The sequence below is a fragment of the Tachypleus tridentatus genome, chromosome 8 (genome assembly GCF_004210375.1).
Source record: "Tachypleus tridentatus isolate NWPU-2018 chromosome 8, ASM421037v1, whole genome shotgun sequence".
NCBI lineage: Eukaryota > Metazoa > Arthropoda > Merostomata > Xiphosura > Limulidae > Tachypleus > Tachypleus tridentatus.
Genome location: NC_134832.1, coordinates 153,122,635 through 153,146,107, shown reverse-complemented (window position 1 = coordinate 153,146,107; position 23,473 = coordinate 153,122,635). Strand labels below are relative to the sequence as shown.

The window sequence follows — 23,473 nt, the reverse complement described above, 5'->3', positions numbered from 1 at the left end:
ATGGAATACAACAGTGTTGTATCGGCTATTTACACCACCAGTTTTCATACATGACGACTGCTATAGTATGAACTAGATCAAGTAAGTAAAATTGTATTATATTTTTAGAGTAATAACAATATTATTTACTTAATTTAGTTTCAGCACAGATTACCTACATGAACAAGTAAGTAAAATTGTATTATATTTTTAGAGTAATAACAATATTATTTACTTAATTTAGTTTCAGCACAGATTACCTATATGAACAAGTAAAATTGTATTATATTTTTAGAGTAATAACAATATTATTTACTTAATTTAGTTTCAGCCCAGATTACCTATATGAACAAGTAAGTAAAATTGTATTATATTTTTAGAGTAATAACAATATTATTTACTTAATTTAGTTTCAGCACAGATTACCTATATGAACAAGTAAGTAAAATTGTATTATATTTTTAGAGTAATAACAATATTATTTACTTAATTTAGTTTCAGCACAGATTACCTATATGAACAAGTAAAATTGTATTATATTTTTAGAGTAATAACAATATTATTTACTTAATTTAGTTTCAGCACAGATTACCTATATGAACAAGTAAGTAAAATTGTATTATATTTTTAGAGTAATAACAATTTAAATAATGTTTTGATAGCACTACCACTTACATTTAATACTGAAACGAACCATAAAAATAAAAATATTATAATTTGCACATGTTGTAAACATAATATATCAATTAAGTTTTTATTAAATATTTTAATAAATTAACATTTTTTCTTCTCATCTGATAATGATGCAACTAGAAACTACAAATATTCCTGATCTATAGACATACACAAGGTGAAGTCAGCAACATGTTCAGTATCAAATTTTAAGCTACTGCAAACTGGAATAAACTTTTTAACAAAAATAGTTTTGACTTTTATACTTATAGGGCTAACTAAATAGAGTTTGGTATTTTAAACATCAGACGTGTCTCCTATTAACCAACGAATGTGTTATATTATCTCTAAGTTCTTGTTCCATATTCTGAAGTACACAAGGCCTGTTTGAAGTGATATATTGGTAAAACTCATGAATTTCAGAGTAGAGTATTTCTTTCATTTTGAGAATCACACATTTCACATAAATGATAAGTTTCAGACTACAGGTAAAGTGGCAGTCAGTTCTTTTACATGATGTAAACACTGAGATGGTTTTACAAACATTCTTGATGTATGAAAAACAAGTCTGATATATGGAGAATCAGTTTTAATTCATAAAATATAAGCATGTTTTATGGTGTTCCCTAGAAGTTAGAACCTGAATATTTAGCTAAATAAACTTGTTGGGTTTCAAAATAGTAAATGTTTACTTTACAAAATACATCCGTTTGAATTTTTGACTAGCACCAGCTTTCACTTATAGAGCCAAGTAACCATGTATTACTAGAATCTGCCATTCTAAACACCAGTACTTAGAAACTTCATCCAAATACAGTCCACTGAAATGTTCTCTATCTAAATTATCTATTCAACAAGAACTAACATAGTGTCATCTTTCACCAATAAAAGTAATTTGGCTTTATGTTTTTGTTCTCTGTAAATTTTAGAGGTAGATAAGATCTACTTCTAACTTATGAGTGTACACAACCAGTTGAAGTTGTGATCCTTCTTGCTCTTCTGTGTCTTTCCAAGGTTTTGAGAACAATATACAGGTATGTTTACGTTACAATGTTGTGGCTTATTGTAACTAACGTTAGCAGTTACATACTTTTCTAAAACATGCCTTACTTGAAGTATATGAAAGAAAGCAGGTACTCTTGTAAGGTTAAGAGTTATATTTAAGTATGCTCATGGTAACATATTTTTAGCTGTTGCAATAAGGTTACCGCAGAACATTTCATCATGTTAGCACAACACAACAAATAAAGTAAATTTGCATTATTGTATAGGATGAGAAATTGAATCTAAACTCTATTATCTGTTCGAGCATTCCACTATAATCTGTAAAAGTATCACAAGTTTAAAACACAAACATATGACAAGAAGGTTTTATGTTACATCGTACCTCCTTTCAATAGGCTTGTTAGTGTAGGTACACATCAACCAACCATCTTCCACATATAACACAAGTTATACTAACTGTAACATTTAAAACTTTTACTTAACAAAGTCTCTTTCACTATTTTAAAACATTTTAGACAACTAAATTAAAAACAAACTGCTTTTAACCCTATCAAGAAGGGTATTCCTATGGTCACAGGTCAAAGGCCATATCAGTGCCTTTCTAGATTTAGATTTAACATTTTATTGATCGATCTACTATTTTAGTATTATACAGTAATTAATTTCTTAATTTGAATATAACCTAAATACTAATTTTTGTGGTATGTTATATGCAATATAAGATTAGATGAAAATCTATAGTTTCTTACAAACTAAATACTCAGATTACTAATACTGACAAACTAGAATACAACTAAAACCTCTAATCTTTTCTAGTTGCTGAGATATAACTAAGGTTATTGAATTAAGAACTTATTTGTAAATAGTAATAATGTATATACACATATATTATAACTGAAATGTAATTACAAAATACTAGTCCACTAGTAGAAAGATAAGTCATGTTGTAAAGGCCAGTTTTATATTCTTGAATATGATAACATGAGTGCACATGAACCATATCATTCAACCTTTGTAATGATATTCAGACATGACTGACAGGTCAATATAATAAAAACAATAAATTTTTATATATGTACAAGATTTAAATTATTTAAGACAAACAGTTGTAGTTTTGTTATAATTTGTAGTCGAATGAAAAAATGTATGTCTATTTCCTATCTTTTATGACAGCTGATCAACCAAACCTACAAAGAGACACAACAGTGAAAAGAAGATAAAATAATTTTTTCCTTAAAAAAATTTTGATAATTATCTAAAAGTTACAAAGATATCACATTTGACAATTTACTGATGCATAAACTTATTTATATGTAGGATAGTAAACATTCAAAATGAAAGACATTACTTTAAAAATCTTAAAACAAACAACAAAATATGATATTTTTGTACTAAAGCCTTGTACTGTTTACTGGTAAACTGCAAAGTTTCATGAAGATATGCTCACTGTATTAACAGTAACAAGCACATAATGTTACAAGATCAGTCCGTGAAACCGAGCCTGTGTGGAGAGAGTTAATTAGATAATCTAAATTGCAGTTGAATAGAATAATATTATAACTCAACTACTTGTATCCAACATAGTTCATAACAATGTTTCTTATCTCCATTTATCCAACCATAGGAAAACTTTATTTACTTAGTTATATCACCAGTAAGAAATTTATTACTGCTCCAAGCTTTGTGGATAACAAGTAAATTAGTTTTGTTACATACAGCATGTAAACAGATTAATCCCCAATACTCTTGTTATATATGAAATAAAACATAATAATTTACTCCTTAAAATAAGGTACAATACCAAAACAGTGAATACCCTTTTAAGTTTCTTAGCTTTCCTTCTGTCCTCATCATCAGAGCTATCTAAACTGGAGCTTGATTTGGAGATCTTTTTCATTTTATCTTTATGTTCTTTCTTAGCTTTCCTTCTGTCCTCATCATCAGAGCTATCTGAACTGGAGCTTGATTTGGAGATCTTTTTCATTTTATCTTTATGTTCTTTCTTGGCTTTCCTCTTTTTCTTCTTAGCTTCTAAAATTTTTTTTTTCCACTATTAGAAGATAAAATGAAAAAAAAACAGTTAAGTTGGTTGAATTTAATCATAAATTTTTTTTTTTAAATTATTTGTTTCTTTTTCTAACTTTATTTTAATGATAAGACAGCATTATCTTCCAGGTCAAATTATCAAAATTAGAGTTATGGAATTGTAAAATTAGTTGGCTTTGATTTTTAAATATCTACTGTTATTGCAAAGGTCATTCTTGAACATGAAATATCCCCCATCAAAGTTAATCAAAAAGTTTTAAAATTCTACGCTTCAAACAGCCACAGAATAAATAAATCTGTGGCTAAATTAATATTCCAACGGTGAATTTATGAAAATGTATTGTTTATTAACCTCATAAGTTTTTTTTTTTTTGCAGAATACATGGCTCCTATGAATACATGATTAAAGCCTGAAAGTTTTAGAGTTAATTCAGCTTTAATGAATGTTTATTCCTAATTTTTACACAATCTGGCTGTACAACTATTACTGGCTACCTAAAGTAGCTGTACAACTATTACTGGCTACGTAACTTAGCTGTACAACTATTACTGGCTACGTAACTTAGCTGTACAACTATTACTGGCTACGTAACATAGCTGTACAACTATTACTGGCTACGTAACATAGCTGTACAACTATTAATGACTACGTAACACAGTTGTACAACCATAGCTACACAGTTTAGCTGTACAACTATTATTGGCTTCTACCTAACAGATTCTCCATGCTTTGAATATCAGTGGCACAAATTCATTAATAAAACCTCATAAAAGAATCATTTAGCATAAGACTCATATCTATCATTCATAAACTAGCATGGTTTAAAAATAAACGTATGTTACTTCTCAGTACCTGAAACGGTGTTGTGGCATCACTGTTTTCAACTGTAACAGACTGAGCAATTTTAGTTTCATCGTCTTCAGGCTTGTGAATGTTTTCATGAACAATTCTTTCTTCAGAATTCTGTATAATTAATGTTCATCATTTCACACAATAAACGACACTAGTGGTTGTTATTAGTACCAACAAAAACAAGTAACAGACTTAATAGCACTCAAACTGTAAGTAATCTGCTACTATTACCTTTCTCCAGAGACATAACAACTATACTAATTTACTTTGCTAGGTACACCTTCTTCCTGCTTTAAAATCTACATATCATGCAAGAAAATAATAGAGCTGAAGTTCTTTCAATGATCTGGTCTGAAAACAGTTTGAACAAACTAAATACCTCTGGCAATGAATATTGTTGTTAAAAGTGGACAATTAGTGGTATTCGCCAATCAGTTAATCAACAATGATTACATCTGAATAACTAATCAGTACACGGTTCCTCAAAACCACGGTACATACAGGAAGTTACCTTCCTTTTAGTCAGCAACTCAAACACAAAAATGATTATAATTTTAGTTGAAGTTTTAATTTTGTGATTTTAAAAGGCAGTACTTGAATAACTTTCTAATCTTTATTTTTCTGTATTACACAACACTTTAAGTCATAATGTAAATAAACTTACAGCCTCATGGCTTGTTGCTTTAGAGATAAAACCACCACATACCATGCACCTCATATCAGAACCTCTCTTTATAAAGAAAATTTAATTATTTTCTGACATTTGCTAATGGATTATTTATAACTAACAGATACTGAAGATTCTAGTTTTCTGAAAAATCTGTGAGACCATCTCATTCATTCTCTGACACTGTTGGAGTTTGACTCAACCAGCTACCAAAATATTTAACCCACATAGAGATTACTTACAAAACTAGTTAAATTACATTCTATATTTTTTTTGGTGATAATAGTTTGTGATTTAGTTTGCATATTTAAAATAAATATTTTTAAAATACAATCATCATTACAAAGGTAGCCTACGATACTTGTTTTCTAATGGCTAAAGTGATTCAGACTCATGTTGTTGTTGTTTTTTTGCATATTGTTATCACGGTTACTACAATTAAAGATTACAAACTTAGTGCGTTAGATAAGAGATCTTAAATAAAAAAACAAAAACAAATTTCTGTGATACACACACCCTAGGATGAGCACATCACACAACATGATTATAACTCAATTGTCTGTTTACCCAATCTTTTTGAGTTTGGTGTTTGATTGGATGCTGGTGTTTTATGGCACAGAGCAACTAGGCACCAAACATCCGGTGAAAGAGAAAGTAAAATTATTAAAATTCATAAAAGAAAGTTAAGGTAAAACAAAGTTTAATTTTTGAATTAAAAACATAAATAACATTAAATACAAGTTTTACATCTAGTTTACAGTGGTGAGAGAAAAACTACTGTAATACAAGTTGTAAAGTCTTTTTGTAGCATAATTGTAATTATTATAACTTGTATAATTTAATGGCTAAGACTGAACATCAGTTCTGGTTTTGAGTTATTTGATGTCATGGCCGTTTTCTATTTTCATATCTAACTAATTTTACTTTAACTCATAAAAAGGAATCATGTTAAAAAAAAAAGAAAGTAATTTATGAATTAAAAACTTAAATAGCATTAAACACTAAGAACATTTGTAAGATGGACAGTATCATCATCGCTAATGATGCTGTCTAACGTTAGGGATAAACCTTAGAATAAAACATGTCTAAAATGATGCCGTCATTGAGAGTTACAATGACAGCATGACAGTGAAATGTGGGTGATTCTTGAGTTTCACACAGACAACACATTGGTGCATCAGTCCTAAATAAAACATGAGTTAAAAAAGTGTGACCAATAGTTAGGACAACTTCCTCTTTCCAATCCTTAAGGAAACAAGACAGTCAGAGTACAATGGAGGGTTTTATCTGGAAATGCTTGTTTTTCACATTGCTCACTCCAAGTCGAATGTCAACTGGCACAGAGACAAACCTTGAAAACAAGGCCATTGTCCATGTATGGAACAGGCACAGCAGTGATAGCACCAAAGCTATGGTGTTGGTGATCACATTCCCACAAATACCAACGTGGCCTGGTATCCAGAAGAACTAGATAGAAGTAGATGTTAAAAAAAAATGGGCCAGTCAGTTTTCAATATCAGCAAGAATAGGGTAAGAACTAATGTGAAACGATTCCAGGGCCAATAGAGAACTAAACGAATCAGTATAAATAGTGTAGTTTGAGTACTGCTTAGCTTCTATGTGATTCAGGGCAAGAGAAATGACATACAGTTCAGCAGTGAATGCAGAAACTGTAGAGGGAATTCTGTGTACAACCACCAAACCAAAGTAAACCATGGCATAACCCACAGAATCACCTGATTTTGAACCATCCCTTTAAATGGGAATGGAGGGATGGTTCGAAAGATGTTCAATAAATAAAAGACAGAACTTCCAATCAGGAGTATCTGCTTTTCTCACATGATTTAAAAAATAAGTCATATTTGGGGATTGTCATAAGCCATGGTGGGATGGGCTGACCAGTGGATACAGCAATGCTATTCAAGAATTGACCCAATTCATTGTACCTGGTTACGAAGACCAAAGGGAACAATGGCAGCACCTGTCCTGAAAAGCATAACCCACTGAGGAAGGAAAACACATCCCCAGATGCAACGCTGTGGTATGGACTAAAGTTTTGAAGCATACTTAAAGACAGTTCAAAATGGCAGAGGTGTAAAGAAGGTTCATGAGGCTCTGTGTACTGGGAAAGTGTGGAAGGAGAGTATATGGAGGATGTTCAGTGCTCTTGTGTGTTTGGTTTGTAGCTGCTTGATGTGTGGTATAAAAGTCAGCTTACAGTCAAAAATAAGCCCCAAGGGACCACAGGCAGCACAACTTCAGGATCAGGATGAATACCACATTTGCAACAAAAAGTGCATGCAAACAGTTTTGGAGAGAAAGAAGTTAAATCCATTTGCTGTGGTTCACTTCAGTAAACGATTGAGGGCAGACTGTAGCTGCTGCTCAATAAACCTCATGTTTGATGAGTGGCATGAGATGTGGAAGTCGTTGACATAGAACCGGTTTGCAACAGTAAGAGGGAATTGTTCAGTGATGGTATTAAATTTTGTACTGAAAAGTGTGACACTCAAAACACAGCCCTAAGAGACTCCAAGTTCCTGTAGGAAAGAATGAAAAAGTGTTAAACCCACATGAACTTGAAATTGCTTGCCCATTACAAAATTTTTAATTAAAACAGGCAAATGGGTTGTGTAACCCATAAAAGTGGAAGTCTCACAAAATGCCATACCTCCTTGTAGTATCATAAGCCTTCTCAATGTCAAAGAATATTGATACAAGGTATTGTCATTTGAGAAAGGCTTTTCTGATTGACATTTCAAGTTGAATTAGATGGTCCATGGTGAAGCACTGTCATTGTAACCCACAATGGGAGGTTGTTTGATTCAAGGAACCAAACAAGACAAACCTTAACCATCCTCTCTAAGGTCTCACAGAGACAGCTCATCAAAGCAACTGGTCAGTAGTTTGAAGGAATCTTGAGATCCTTCCCAGGCTTAAAGGAGGGTAGGACTACAGCCTAGCACCATGCATCAGGAAAAACATTCTCCTGCCAGATCAGATTAAAAACAATCGGAAGAATAGCAAGAGAAGCAGGAGATAGATGGCATAGCATCTCGTAGTGTACATCATCAGGTACGACCTATGTACTGCCAGACCAATGAAGGGCCAGTTTGAGTTCCACCAGTGTAAAGGGGTGATTACAGTCATAGAGACTATTTGCTTGAGTCTTGATAGCTAAGAAGATGGAGGATGAAGCAGAAGTGCTAGATACCTGACAAAAACTATGAAAAAACTCTGAGCGCAAGATTGAAAGGGGGACTGAATTATACTGTCCATTGACCTTTTGAATTTTGTTTCCTGTGACTTTGGAACTGGTAGTAAAAGAGATGCTTGTTAACCAAGATTCCTTCTGGCTTTGATGTCTTACTTGTCAAGCATGTGCACAGGGTCACTGGAAAGCAATGCGGTCGAGAGTGTAGGATACTTACAAAAGGTATCCCAGGCCCGTTTTTGAGCCTTGCATACTATGTGGCAGGCAGGATTCTTCCATGGATGAGGATATTGTGGGAAAAGTTGAGGTTTTACGAATACACTGAACAGCTGCCTGTATAATACAGCCAATCATTGCTCCAACAAAGTCATCTATTGATGACTTACAGATGATGGCACAATCAAATTCTGCGAGAGCAGTGAAAGAGGGCCAGTTAGCTTGATCCAATTTCCACCGAGGCATGCAGGTCTGGTGGCATCAACCATGGTTAGTCTCTCAAAATGATTCTTCAAGAGACAGATACAGAGAATAAACAGTGATGGTATGACCCAAAGAAAAATGGATGTCTACGACCTCAAAGGGCATGTTGAGTGGTAAAGATAGGGTGGGCACATGCACCAACAGTGCCACCACTCCATGCACTCCTCCATCACACAACCTCTCATTTCTGTACAAATAAAACAGGTTTCAGAAATGTTTCATGTAACGAAAGACATACAGGATGGTAGGAAGCAATCCATGTTTTGATTTCATCCAGATTAGAACGTAAACCTTGACAGTTCCATTATATCAAAGTGGCTGTTGTTATTTATGTGTAGGCAAATTGGGTGGAGAGCTCATTTGTTTTTGACCACATCTTTTATTTCTTTATTTTCATTATTTAAGGAAGGTCTGTCAACCTCCATGGATCCTGCCCTGGGTCAATTGGGCAGGTCTCTGTCATTGAAAGAATATTCCAGCAACTAAGGACATGAATGAATGATCATTATACATCTTGGGGCAGGAAAAAAAGATGTACTTGGAACCAAAGGAATCGGATCTTGGGGTTTGCTGGAATGAATGGCAGGGACAGAGATTCATCAACTCTCTTAACCATAGAGGTTGAAAGACTTATATGGTTTGAGAACAATTCTTTCAGAGGCACAGAGAGATCCATCTGCACTCCCACTGTAGTAGTGGAACAAAGTGCAGCAGCATACCTCCAAGGTGAAGTGGTGGACAGTATCTTTTGAGCCTCAGGGTAGGTAATGTTTTGAGTTATTTTCAAACACTGCACCTCTTTTTCTTCAAATCACTCAGGGCAAGAACAAAAGTAGGATGGGTAGGAGCCATTACAATTAACGCAATGAGGGTCTGTTACACATTTACAGGCATCATGATCCTTGCCACCACAATGAGCAAATGTCAAGGAACTACAATACGATGTCTTCAAGTGACCAAATTGCTGACATTAGAAACAGAGAGAGTTTGGAATACATAGCCACACCTTGTAATTAAGTTAACCTGCCTTGATGGTGGCAGGTGGACGTGGTGATGTAAATGTCAAAATGAGGACATTGATCAGCATCATAATTCAATCTTTGCAAGTGGAGATAAACCTCACTGCAGAAACTTCTTTGGGAGAGAAACCAGCAAGGATCTCTGACTTCAAGATGTTCTTCAAATCTCTTGAACAACAACTCCTTGTGATTAATTCAAAGTAGCATGGGGAGCAACCTAAATCACCTTTGAATGCAAGAAGAGTTTATTGTGTTTAGGAGTGGATATTTCCACCAACATAGCATTTTGACTGACTTAGGAGAGCTAGCAAGTCCTTTCTGAATAAAATGGAGGCATTTGTCCTAAAGAGAATGTAACATAAGAAAATGAGGTACAGATGTTACAAGGTTGAAGATTCCTGCTCAAAATCTTCAAAACATAGTCATTTACCTATGGACTGTTTTCACTATTTTATTTATGTTTTCATTTCGGGGATCAATAATAAAAAAAGAATGTTTTGGTGCCCACTGACTCCACCCACCATGGAGCCCTATGAGGGGATGCACTACAGTGCCAAACAAGGACACTGCAACAAAATCAAAGTGTTTTGTGAGCACTATACCTGAACATAAGCATCAGACAATGTCCACAACACCTGTTGAGAACATCCTACACTAGTAGTCAGTTGACCCTTGCCCAAGTGAGCCAGCTGACTGACCCTCGGGGGGCTATCTCAAGGCCACCCTGTCTACAGGAATTTAAGGCCAAAGTGGTGTGTTATGGTTGAAACCCTAAACCACCAGGATCTTCTTCTCCCCTTCACAGATCGAACACATGGCAAACATATGGGTGGCTCCTTAGATCCCAGAAGAGGTAAACTGAAAGAACAGAAGCTTCTGTGGGAGGTCCCCCTCATCACATACAGGTAAGGGGATTTAGCATATTCTTGGAAGGTAGTAAAGCTATGAAGCAAGAGAACTATGATCAAGATTTGGAAATTCCATTAGTTTTAACTGTAAGAATTAATCGGATGTAAATGTTAAGATATGATCATTGTATAAAGTAAAAGAGTAATTTAAATTTTGTATTTTACTCCAGTTAATATTAGGATAAATAAAGTTTGAAAACAAACTTCTGATATTTATTCAAAAGGTTCTACACGTGAAATACGAAAAGTGGAAAGTAAAAAAAAAATTTTATTAACAATAAAATCACTTTGTGCTCAGACTGGCTGAGTTTGTAAATTTAAAGATAAATCCCTAGTAAAAACACGCTCAGACTGGCTGAGTTTGTAAATTTAAAGATAAATCCCCAGTAAAACACTTTGTTCAAAAATCTGATTAACAACAGACTTGTTACATTTACTCAAATACTGTCAAGTTTTCTAATAGAAACTTAGAAAATTTTCAGAGTTATAACATGTACAGTTTCATGGTTATATAGTGTTATAAGGCTGATCAAAGTAACCATTAGAATTAATCAATTAATTCAGCCAGTTCTAAATCCTGTACAAGTTTGGTCTAGAGGGATCTGTGTGAAAATATCAGTTGAAAAAGTGTCAATAGACAATAACACTCAGGTTAGATGTTGCTATCAGTTTTAATTTAACCATGATTAACTAATCTCACTAAACCTCAGTACATCTGTTTCACAGTTTAACACACAAGAGTTTAGAGCTTACATATAAAGTTTTAAGGTAAAAAAAAACAAACACTGAATGTAATTTCTCAGTTAAGTAGCTCTTGTCAGAGTTATCACAATTTGTCTTATCTTAGAAACTAAATAGTAACTTTGAAGATATGAAACTGAGATTTATGTATGTATTATTTATTTTAACTAAAAAATATACAGTTTTTAAAATATTTATATTTTGTTTTTATCAATCACCTTCCTGAACAAATACTTTTGGTTCCCTGTGTGTGTGTATGTTTAAGTTCACATGCACACAGTTTCTTTCAAAAACAAGTCTTCACTTATTATAAAGGTATAGCTTTTGTCCTAAACACAAGAAATCAGGTAATCAAATAGCAAGAGTCATTTTTTAAAATCACTATCAAACAATAAAAACTGATACCAAATTGTTTTCAGTACCAGATCCCTGATCCATAGCTATGAAAGTGACAACACTTTCACAATTTAGAGTTTAACTGTCTACAAAATTGTTTGTAAATTTTCAAAGGGACAATCTTGTTTTCCAGCTTATAATGTTACTTTTTTTTACTGGTAATTGAACTTCTAACTACAAATATTGTCAACTGTATATTCTAAAAACACTTATTAAATAATTGTAAAAATGTTAGTGGATAAAATTTTAAAAAATGGATCACTTTAGAGAAATCACTCCTTTCAAGTTCTACACACTGGTTTTCCACATTTGTGTTAACATGTACTATTTAGTCACTGTGAACACTCAGTAAACTTGGACTTCTCTTAAAAAGTATATTTGTACATTACAAAAATCCTGTAGTTAAGCAGGAAACCTTTCTTATTTTGCACTCTGTGACAAAATAATATGTGGATCACCCTAACCATAAATCATGACTGACATACGTATATCATACAAACTTACTGATCTGATTATACTGATATTTTTAAACTAATTTCCATCAAATACCAAAATAACTTACCATACAATTAGCTTCTTTTCCTGATTCTCCCGTGCAGTAAGAATTCTTGATCAATGCATGACAGCACTTATAGCCCCAGTGACCATCCTTCCAATACGATCCCCATACACTCTGTTTAAAAACGTTTTGCTTGCATTAAAGCACAATATAAGTAGTTTCAGGTAAAAATTCAAAACATGTTACTGTGTTTAAGATAACAGTAGGAATAAACTGGAAAAGAAACTAAAAATGAACTATCAATAACAGTTAAAACATAATTAAAACAACCATACATATCTATAAATATTACTCTCAAACTGCCACATGAGAAGTGTTGAAAATGAACTACTAATAACAGTGAAAACATAATTAAAACAACCATACATATCTATAAGTATTACTCTCAAACTGCCATGTGAGAAGTGTTGAAAATGAACTACTAATAACAGTTAAAACATTATTAAAATAACCATACATATCTATAAATATTACTCTCAAACTGCCACGTGAGAAGTGTTGAAAATGAACTACTAATAACGGTTAAAACATTATTAAAATAACCATACATATCTATAAATATTACTCTCAAACTGCCATGCCAGAAGTGTTGAAAATGAACTACTAATAACAGTGAAAACATAATTAAAACAACCATACATATCTATAAGTATTACTCTCAAACTGCCACGTGAGAAGTGTTGAAAATGAACTACTAATAACGGTTAAAACATTATTAAAATAACCATACATATCTATAAATATTACTCTCAAACTGCCATGCCAGAAGTGTTGAAAATGAACTACTAATAACAGTGAAAACATAATTAAAACAACCATACATATCTATAAGTATTACTCTCAAACTGCCACGTGAGAAGTGTTGAAAATGAACTACTAATAACGGTTAAAACATAATTAAAACAACCATACATATCTATAAGTATTACTCTCAAACTGCCATGTGAGAAGTGTTGAAAATGAACTACTAATAACGGTTGAAACATAATTAAAACAACCACACATATCTATAAATATTACTCTCAAACTGCCATGTGAGAAGTGTTGAAAATAAACTACTAATAACAGTTAAAACATAATTAAAACAACCACACATATCTATAAATATTACTCTCAAACTGCCATGCCAGAAGTGTTGAAAATGAACTACTAATAACAGTGAAAACATAATTAAAACAACCATACATATCTATAAGTATTACTCTCAAACTGCCACGTGAGAAGTGTTGAAAATGAACTACTAATAACAGTTAAAACATTATTAAAATAACCATACATATCTATAAATATTACTCTCAAACTGCCATGTGAGAAGTGTTGAAAATAAACTACTAATTACACTTAAAACATAATTAAAACAACCACACATATCTATAAGTATTACTCTCAAACTGCCACGTGAGAAGTGTTGAAAATGAACTACTAATAACAGTTAAAACATAATTAAAACAACCATACATATCTATAAGTATTACTCTCAAACTGCCATGTGAGAAGTGTTGAAAATGAACTACTAATAACAGTTAAAACATAATTAAAACAACCACACATATCTATAAATATTACTCTCAAACTGCCATGTGAGAAGTGTTGAAAATGAACTACTAATAACAGTTAAAACATAATTAAAACAACCACACATATCTATAAATATTACTCTCAAACTGCCATGCCAGAAGTGTTGAAAATGAACTACTAATAACAGTGAAAACATAATTAAAACAACCATACATATCTATAAGTATTACTCTCAAACTGCCATGTGAGAAGTGTTGAAAATGAACTACTAATAACGGTTAAAACATAATTAAAACAACCACACATATCTATAAATATTACTCTCAAACTGCCATGTGAGAAGTGTTGAAAATGAACTACTAATAACGGTTAAAACATAATTAAAACAACCACACATATCTATAAATATTACTCTCAAACTGCCATGTGAGAAGTGTTGAAAATGAACTACTAATAACAGTGAAAACATAATTAAAACAACCACACATATCTATAAATATTACTCTCAAACTGCCATGCCAGAAGTGTTGAAAATGAACTACTAATAACAGTGAAAACATAATTAAAACAACCATACATATCTATAAATATTACTCTCAAACTGCCACGTGAGAAGTGTTGAAAATAAACTACTAATTACAGTTAAAACATAATTAAAACAACCATACATATCTATAAGTATTACTCTCAAACTGCCACTTGAGAAGTGTTGAAAATGAACTACTAATAACAAGTAAAACATAATTAAAACAACCACACATATCTATAAATATTACTCTCAAACTGCCACGTGAGAAGTGTTGAAAATGAACTACTAATAACAGTTAAAACATAATTAACACAACCATACATATCTACAAGTATTACTCTCAAACTGCCACGTGAGAAGTGTTGAAAATGAATTACTAATAACTGTGAAAACATAATTAAAACAACCATACATATCTATAAGTATTACTCTCAAACTGCCATGTGAGAAGTGTTGAAAATGAACTACTAATAACAGTTAAAACATTATTAAAACAACCATACATATCTAAAAGTATTACTCTCAAACTGCCATGTGAGAAGTGTTGAAAATTAACTACTAATAACAGTTAAAACATAATTAAAACAACCATACATATCTATAAGTATTACTCTCAAACTGCCACATGAGAAGTGTTGAAAATGAACTACTAATAACAGTTAAAACATTTTTAAAAATAACCATACATATCTATAAATATTACTCTCAAACTGCCATGTGAGAAGTGTTGAAAATAAACTACTAATTACAGTTAAAACATAATTAAAACAACCATACATATCGATAAATATTACTCTCAAACTGCCACTTGAGAAGTGTTGAAAATGAACTACTAATAACAGTGAAAACATAATTAAAACAACCATACATATCTATAAATATTACTCTCAAACTGCCACGTGAGAAGTGTTGAAAATGAACTACTAATAACAGTTAAAACATTATTAAAACAACCAACATATCTATAAATATTACTCTCAAACTGCCATGTGAGAACTGTTGAAAATGAACTACTAATAACAGTGAAAACATTATTAAAACAACCATACATATCTATAAATATTACTCTCAAACTGCCACGTGAGAAGTGTTGAAAATGAACTACTAATAACAGTGAAAACATAATTAAAACAACCATACATATCTATAAGTATTACTCTCAAACTGCCATGTGAGAAGTGTTGAAAATGAACTACTAATAACAGTTAAAACATTATTAAAACAACCATACATATCTAAAAGTATTACTCTCAAACTGCCATGTGAGAAGTGTTGAAAATGAACTACTAATAACAGTTAAAACATAATTAAAACAACCATACATATCTATAAATATTACTCTCAAACTGCCATGTGAGAAGTGTTGAAAATAAACTGCTGATAACGGTTAAAACATAATTAAAACAATCACACATATCTATAAATATTATTCTCAAACTGCCATGTTGAAGGTGACAAAATGACAAGTAATCTTTGCCACTGAAAAACATCCAAGTTTCAACAAAGAATAATGCAGCACAAATTAACAAAAAAGTGTTGAATAATTTACACAAAAGAATGAAATTACTGATAAGATGGTTATTTGGTGGATTACAAGGGCATATACTCAGATCAACAGGTGTTATGGACACTTAAATTAAAAACCACAATTACTGACATCAAATTTCCAATTTGTGACTTAATAGCTATATTATTTGTTTATCTGATCTGAGCAATAAAGCTTAGATAATATACATTAGTTATTTTACACTTTATAGAATAAAATACTGACTCTCAAGTACATGTTTTAGATATTACTAAAACCATACTAATAACAAAATTCAATATCCACAGAGGCAAACAAACATTTTTTCTTATGTATAAATATTCTTACCGTGTGATTGTTTATATAAACATCCTCTTCATACCTTGATTGAATTGTCCTCTTTTTACCACCCTTTATTACTTGACCACGTCTGGAATATTCCACATACTCCTCCTATAGTTTATTTAATAAAGTTAATTTACAGAAGGTGCAAAATACAGTGTAGCAATATGTCTGTTTTAAGACTAACCAAGTCATCAACTGAAAGTACAAAATAAAGTGCAGAAACAGAACTGTGTTTGTTGTTAGACTGATCAAGCTGTTACAAGTTAATCAACAGGATTTACACAATACTATACAACAACAGAACTGTGTTTGTTGTTAGACTGATCAAGCTTTTACAAGTTAATCAACAGGATGTACACAATACTGTACAACAAAACTGTGATTGATTTGAGGCTAACCAAGACATCACAAGTTAATCAACAGGATGTACACAATACTCTACAACAACAGAACTGTGATTGATGTCAGGCTAACCAAGACATCACAAGTTAATCAACAGGATGTACACAATACTGTACAACAACAGAACTGTGATTGATGTAAGGCTAACCAAGACATCACAAGTTGATCAACAGGATGTACACAATACTGTACAACAACAGAACTGTGACTGATGTAAGACTAACCAAGACATGTACACAATACTGTACAACAACAGAACTGTGATTGATGTAAGACTAACCAAGACATCACAAGTTGATCAACAGGATGTACACAATACTGTACAACAACAAAACTGTGATTGATGTGAGGCTAACCAAGACATCACAAGTTAATCAACAGGATGTACACAATACTGTACAACAACAGAACTGTGATTGATGTGAGGCTAACCAAGACATCACAAGTTAATCAACAGGATGTACACAATACTGTACAACAACAGAACTGTGACTGATGTAAGACTAACCAAGACATCACAAGTTAATCAACAGGATGTACACAATACTGTACAACAACAGAACTGTGATTGATGTAAGGCTAACCAAGACATCACAAGTTGATCAACAGGATGTACACAATACTGTACAACAACAGAACTGTGATTGATGTAAGGCTAACCAAGACATCACAAGTTGATCAACAGGATGTACACAATACTGTACAACAACAGAACTGTGATTGATGTAAGGCTAACCAAGACATCACAAGTTGATCAACAGGATGTACACAATACTGTACAACAACAAAACTGTGACTGATGTGAGGCTAACCAAGACATCACAAGTTAATCAACAGGATGTACACAATACTGTACAACAACAGAACTGTGACTGATGTAAGGCTAACCAAGACATCACAAGTTAATCAACAGGATGTACACAATACTGTACAACAACAGAACTGTGACTGATGTAAGACAAACCAAGACATGTACACAATACTGTACAACAACAGAACTGTGATTGATGTAAGGCTAACCAAGACATCACAAGTTGATCAACAGGATGTACACAATACTGTACATCAACAAAACTGTGATTGATGTGAGGCTAACCAAGACATCACAAGTTAATCAACAGGATGTACACAATACTGTACAACAAAAGAACTGTGACTGATGTGAGGCTAACCTAGATATTACATGTTAATCAACAAGATGTATACAATACTGTACAACAGAACTGCGACTGATGTAAGACTAACCAAGACATCACAAGTTAATCAACATGATGTACACAATACTGTACAACAACAGAACTGTGATTGATGTAAGGCTAACCAAGACATCACAAGTTGATCAACAGGATATACACAATACTGTACAACAACAAAACTGTGATTGATGTGAGGCTAACCAAGACATCACAAGTTAATCAACAGGATGTACACAATACTGTACAACAACAGAACTGTGATTGATGTGAGGCTAACCAAGACATCACAAGTTAATCAACAGGATGTACACAATACTGTACAAAAACAGAACTGTGACTGATGTAAGACTAACCAAGACATCACAAGTTAATCAACAGGATGTACACAATACTGTACAACAACAGAACTGTGACTGATGTAAGACTAACCAAGACATCACAAGTTAATCAACAGGATGTACACAATACTGTACAACAACAGAACTGTGACTGATGTAAGACTAACCAAGACATCACAAGTTAATCAACAGGATGTACACAATACTGTACAACAACAGAACTGTGACTGATGTAAGACTAACCAAGACATCACAAGTTAATCAACAGGATGTACACAATACTGTACAACAACAGAACTGTGATTGATGTAAGGCTAACCAAGACATCACAAGTTGATCAACAGGATGTACACAATACTGTACAACAACAAAACTGTGACTGATGTGAGGCTAACCAAGACATCACAAGTTAATCAACAGGATGTACACAATACTGTACAACAGAACTGTGACTGATGTAAGACTAACCAAGACATCACAAGTTAATCAACAGGATGTACACAATACTGTACAACAACAGAACTGTGACTGATGTGAGGCTAACCTAGATATTACATGTTAATCAACAAGATGTATACAATACTGTACAACAGAACTGCGACTGATGTAAGGCTAACCACGATATTACATGTTAATTAACAGGATGTACAGAATACTGTCCAACAACAGAAATTTGTTTTAAGTAAGGCTGACACTTTCTCTTGTTCATTAAAGATGCTGAAAGTCTAAGTTTTGTGGTGTTTTGTTCTTGTAACCTTAGCTAATATTTTTTATTCTTTTTCTTAGAATATGTACAACTATTCTTATCTCTTAAGAACAACAGAAATGATGAGTTAAAATCAAAGACCACATTACAGAACAATCTGAACTACTTCATTTACTGTTTCTGTTTACCTACATGAAAGCAGGGGCTGAAACATAACACAAGTACAAGGTTTCTGACCAATCAATATTGTACTTTTCCAGTCATAAGTCCATTGGATCTGTCAAAAATTATTACACCTATTTCTCATAATCAGTAGGTTCTCTCTCAGTGTTACCTCTATTTTCTTAGACTTTAGTCTAATTTATGATATTTACATTAATGTGTTCATGAAAAAACATGTAAACAATTACAACTCCACACTGACACAACACTGATGTGGATTCAACTGTGGCCATGAGTTTATTTAGGTGTGTGAATAATGATTATGTACAACTGTGGCCATGAGTTTATTTAGGTGCGTGAATAATGATTATGTACAACTGTGGCCATAAGTTTATTTAGGTGTGTGAATAATGATTATGTACAACTGTGGCCATGAGATTATTTAGGTGTGTGGTATAATGATTATGTACAACTGTGGCCATGAGATTATTTAGGTGTGTGGTATAATGATTATGTACAACTGTGGCCATGAGTTTATTTAGGTGTGTGGTATAATGATTATGTACAACTGTGGCCATGAGTTTATTTAGGTGTGTGAATAATGATTATGTACAACTGTGGCCATGAGTTTATTTAGGTGTGTGGTATAATGATTATGTACAACTGTGGCCATGAGTTTATTTAGGTGTGTGGTATAATGATTATGTACAACTGTTCCCATGAGTTTATTTAGGTGTGTGGCATAATGATTATGTACAACTGTGGCCATGAGCTTATTTAGGTGTGTGGAATAATGATTATGTACAACTGTGGCCATGAGTTTATTTAGGTGTGTGAATAATGATTATGTACAACTGTGGCCATGTGTTTATTTAGATATGTGAATAATGATTATGTACAACTGTGGCCATGTGTTTATTTAGATATGTGAATAATGATTATGTACAACTGTGGCCATGAGTTTATTTAGGTGTGTGGTATAATGATTATGTACAACTGTGGCCATGAGTTTATTTAGGTGTGTGAATAAGGATTATGTACAACTGTGGCCATGAGTTTATTTAGGTCTGTGGTATAACGATTATGTACAACTGTGGCCATGAGATTATTTAGGTATGTGGTATAATGATTATGTACAACTGTGGCCATGAGTTTATTTAGGTGTGTGGTATAATGATTATGTACAACTGTGGCCATGAGTTTATTTAGGTATGTGGTATAATGATTATGTACAACTGTGGCCATGAGTTTATTTAGGTGTGTGAATAAGGATTATGTACAACTGTGGCCATGAGTTTATTTAGGTCTGTGGTATAACGATTATGTACAACTGTGGCCATGAGTTTATTTAGGTGTGTGAATAATGATTATGTACAACTGTGGCCATGAGTTTATTTAGGTGTGAGAATAATGATTATGTACAACTGTGGCCATGAGTTTATTTAGGTGTGTGGTATAATGATTATGTACAACTGTGGCCATGAGTTTATTTAGGTATGTGGTATAATGATTATGTACAACTGTGGCCATGAGTTTATTTAGGTGTGTGAATAATGATTATGTACAACTGTGGCCATGAGTTCGTTTAGGTATGTAATAGTGAGAGTTGAATGATTGTACTACAGGTTATGTAACAAGGAAAGTCCACTTATTTAACTACATGTTATATAATATTGAAAGTCAATCAATTACACTATAGGTTAAGTAACAGTGAAAGTTGACTGATTTCACTAATAGGTTCATTTAAGTATGAATTATTCCATATTATTCCTTTTGTTAATTTTAATGTGTGTAGTACTTTTTTAAAAAGAACTGTTTTAAAGAATAAATGCAAATTATTGTGAAACACTGATATTTCCCACAACAGTTTATGAATTTATTTTCTTTGTATTACAGTCACAAATATATACAATGTGTGTGCTATTTGCACTTTATCCAGTACAGAAAATTGAACACTGGACTTTAGCAATGTAAATGCATACAGGTTATGCTAAACCAACTGTGGGCCACAAGAAATGTATATTTAATATGCTTGTATATTGAGTAATACAAGCACAAATACAGGATAACAGTGGAAAATCTGATACTTATGTCAACTACATATGAAAACAAAAGTCAAAGTAGAAATATATTAAAGGTTCCTGTGGCAGCTATCTCAAAAATAAGTTCAATATCTTTTACCAACTGTAAAACATCTGATGAAACACTTGAAGGAGTCATTCTAAGGGTTTTCTTGATTTGTCAGTTTTGTTTATGTGGTGCATAAAAGATTTACAAATGCAAATGGACATGCAATTTAATATTTTAGTGTATTCTGACCTTCGATCAAAACGTGACCTACGAGAAGCTATTATCAGTTTTAACAAAAAACCCAAGATCGTTGTAACGTAAATGCCTGTAGAAAACATACGCATTACTATTTTAAGACAGCACGGTCTGTCAAATATTTATAAGTTTCAGAAAAGCTTCTGAATACTTTAGCTCTAACTGAACTAGCTGGTCATAACACTTTCTTCAGTTCTGTATTAAGACTGTTGTTTTTACTGAGTTAAGACAACAAATTAGAAAATAATTCCATTTCAATATTTATCATTAACAAAACTTATGTGCAACACAAATTCAATGGACTTTTACGAGAAATATTTCTCCTTTCACAATTTTTAAAGTAAATTACTAGTGAGAAAAATTGCAAAACTTACACTCTGAGCAAAGACGAGCTCCTTAGGTGGTGCACAAAGATGTTGTGCTCCTCCATACTTATCTAATATGGTACCTTTCTGTTTATCTTTCAATTCTTCTTTCTTCAATTCATACTCCTTGTTGAGCAGAGCCGTCTTTGTGGGTTCAGCTTGCAGATGAATGTCAATACCCTTTTCATACCCTTGCCATGCAAACACTGTTGTAGGGAAAGTTATGTTCTTTTATAAGATCTCTTGAAGAAAACAGTAACTATAATAACCTTAAGAAACAAATTCAAGTTAAGTTTATGAACCCTGTGTGCACAGGTGAAGTTCACAACCTTTAACACAGAGCCATTCAACATTTATCTGTTGTTAGAGTTACTAACTATTCATTTTACTCTTCACTGCTTATTCTGTGATAGTTCACAGTAGAGTATGCAGTATTATGTAATAGTGTTAGGACAAGAGAATATTTGGTTATTATTTATATTTTATGGAGCTCATTTTTCCATACCATAACAAAATGTAAGTTCCAACACTATGGTGATGTTTCACTGATTGCAGTTGACAACTGAATGAGCCAGGGTGAGAATACATATCATTCTCAAAAATGTCCATATAATTTTGCAAATAACATATCATAAGAGTTTCTGAATGAAGATATGGATCAAATTTAGGGTCTGAAATAACTCTCATGGTATCCAATGCAGTGCCTTAACTATATAGAAAGAAGCTAGCATATGATATCAGTATATGTTAGAATAAATCAATTTAATAGCTTTCCACAAATAAACCTTGATAAAACGGTGATAAAATTTAATATTAAGGTTTATTGTCATGCCATGGCCCAAAACACAAAAATATCAGTAGAGCAGAGAGTTAACATACAAGGTTTACGTGATGCTGGATGGATTCTACAACAAATTGCTGCAGGCTTGAAATGCTCCAGAAACATTGTCAAGCGCACCCTTGATCATGGAACAGAGAAAGGTAAATTTGAAAACAGGAAAGGAAGAGGCAGAACACCTAAAGTCAGTGACTCTTATGCTATGTATCTGCAGCCTTCAGGACAGAAAGAAAGCTGACACTGATCTCAAGCATGTGATAAACAACCATGTACCAAATGATATAAAAGTGTCCAGATCTACATAATCAAGATGACTTAACAAGAATGGAATATTTGGTTCTGCAGCAGTTAAAAAATGTTAATCTCCAAATATTGTTAAGAGACTGAAATCTGCTAAAAAATACGAAAACTAGACTGTTGATGAATGGAGTAGTGTGTTATGGACAGATGAGTCCAGGTGTGAAATATGTGGTTCAAAGCATAGGTTGTATGTTCAGTGCAAGAAAGGTGAAAGATATTTAATTCAACACACAGCACCTACCATGAAGCATGGAGGAGGGGTGTTTTTTTCTGCTGAGGCAACAAGAGATATTTGCAAAATGGATGGAATAATGAACCAGCACAAATACCATTGGTTACTGATCTGTCATGGTTGTTTAAAATTGATAGAAACTTCTACTACCAA

The 23,473-nt window shown here is 32.7% G+C and overlaps 1 pseudogene across 1 annotated transcript in view; it reads right to left on the bottom strand.

The window, feature by feature from the left end:
- LOC143223768 (pre-mRNA-splicing factor SLU7-like) overlaps positions 1 to 23,473 on the bottom strand; it is a 70,714-nt pseudogene that overhangs the window by 1,837 nt on the left and 45,404 nt on the right. Inside the window, exons 11-15 of the transcript XR_013013069.1 lie at positions 21,960 to 22,156; positions 16,460 to 16,564; positions 12,543 to 12,653; positions 4,556 to 4,666; positions 3,473 to 3,706 (exon numbers count right to left, since the gene is read on the bottom strand). The product of XR_013013069.1 is annotated as a pre-mRNA-splicing factor SLU7-like (transcript). The remainder of the gene's footprint in view (positions 1 to 3,472; positions 3,707 to 4,555; positions 4,667 to 12,542; positions 12,654 to 16,459; positions 16,565 to 21,959; positions 22,157 to 23,473) is intronic.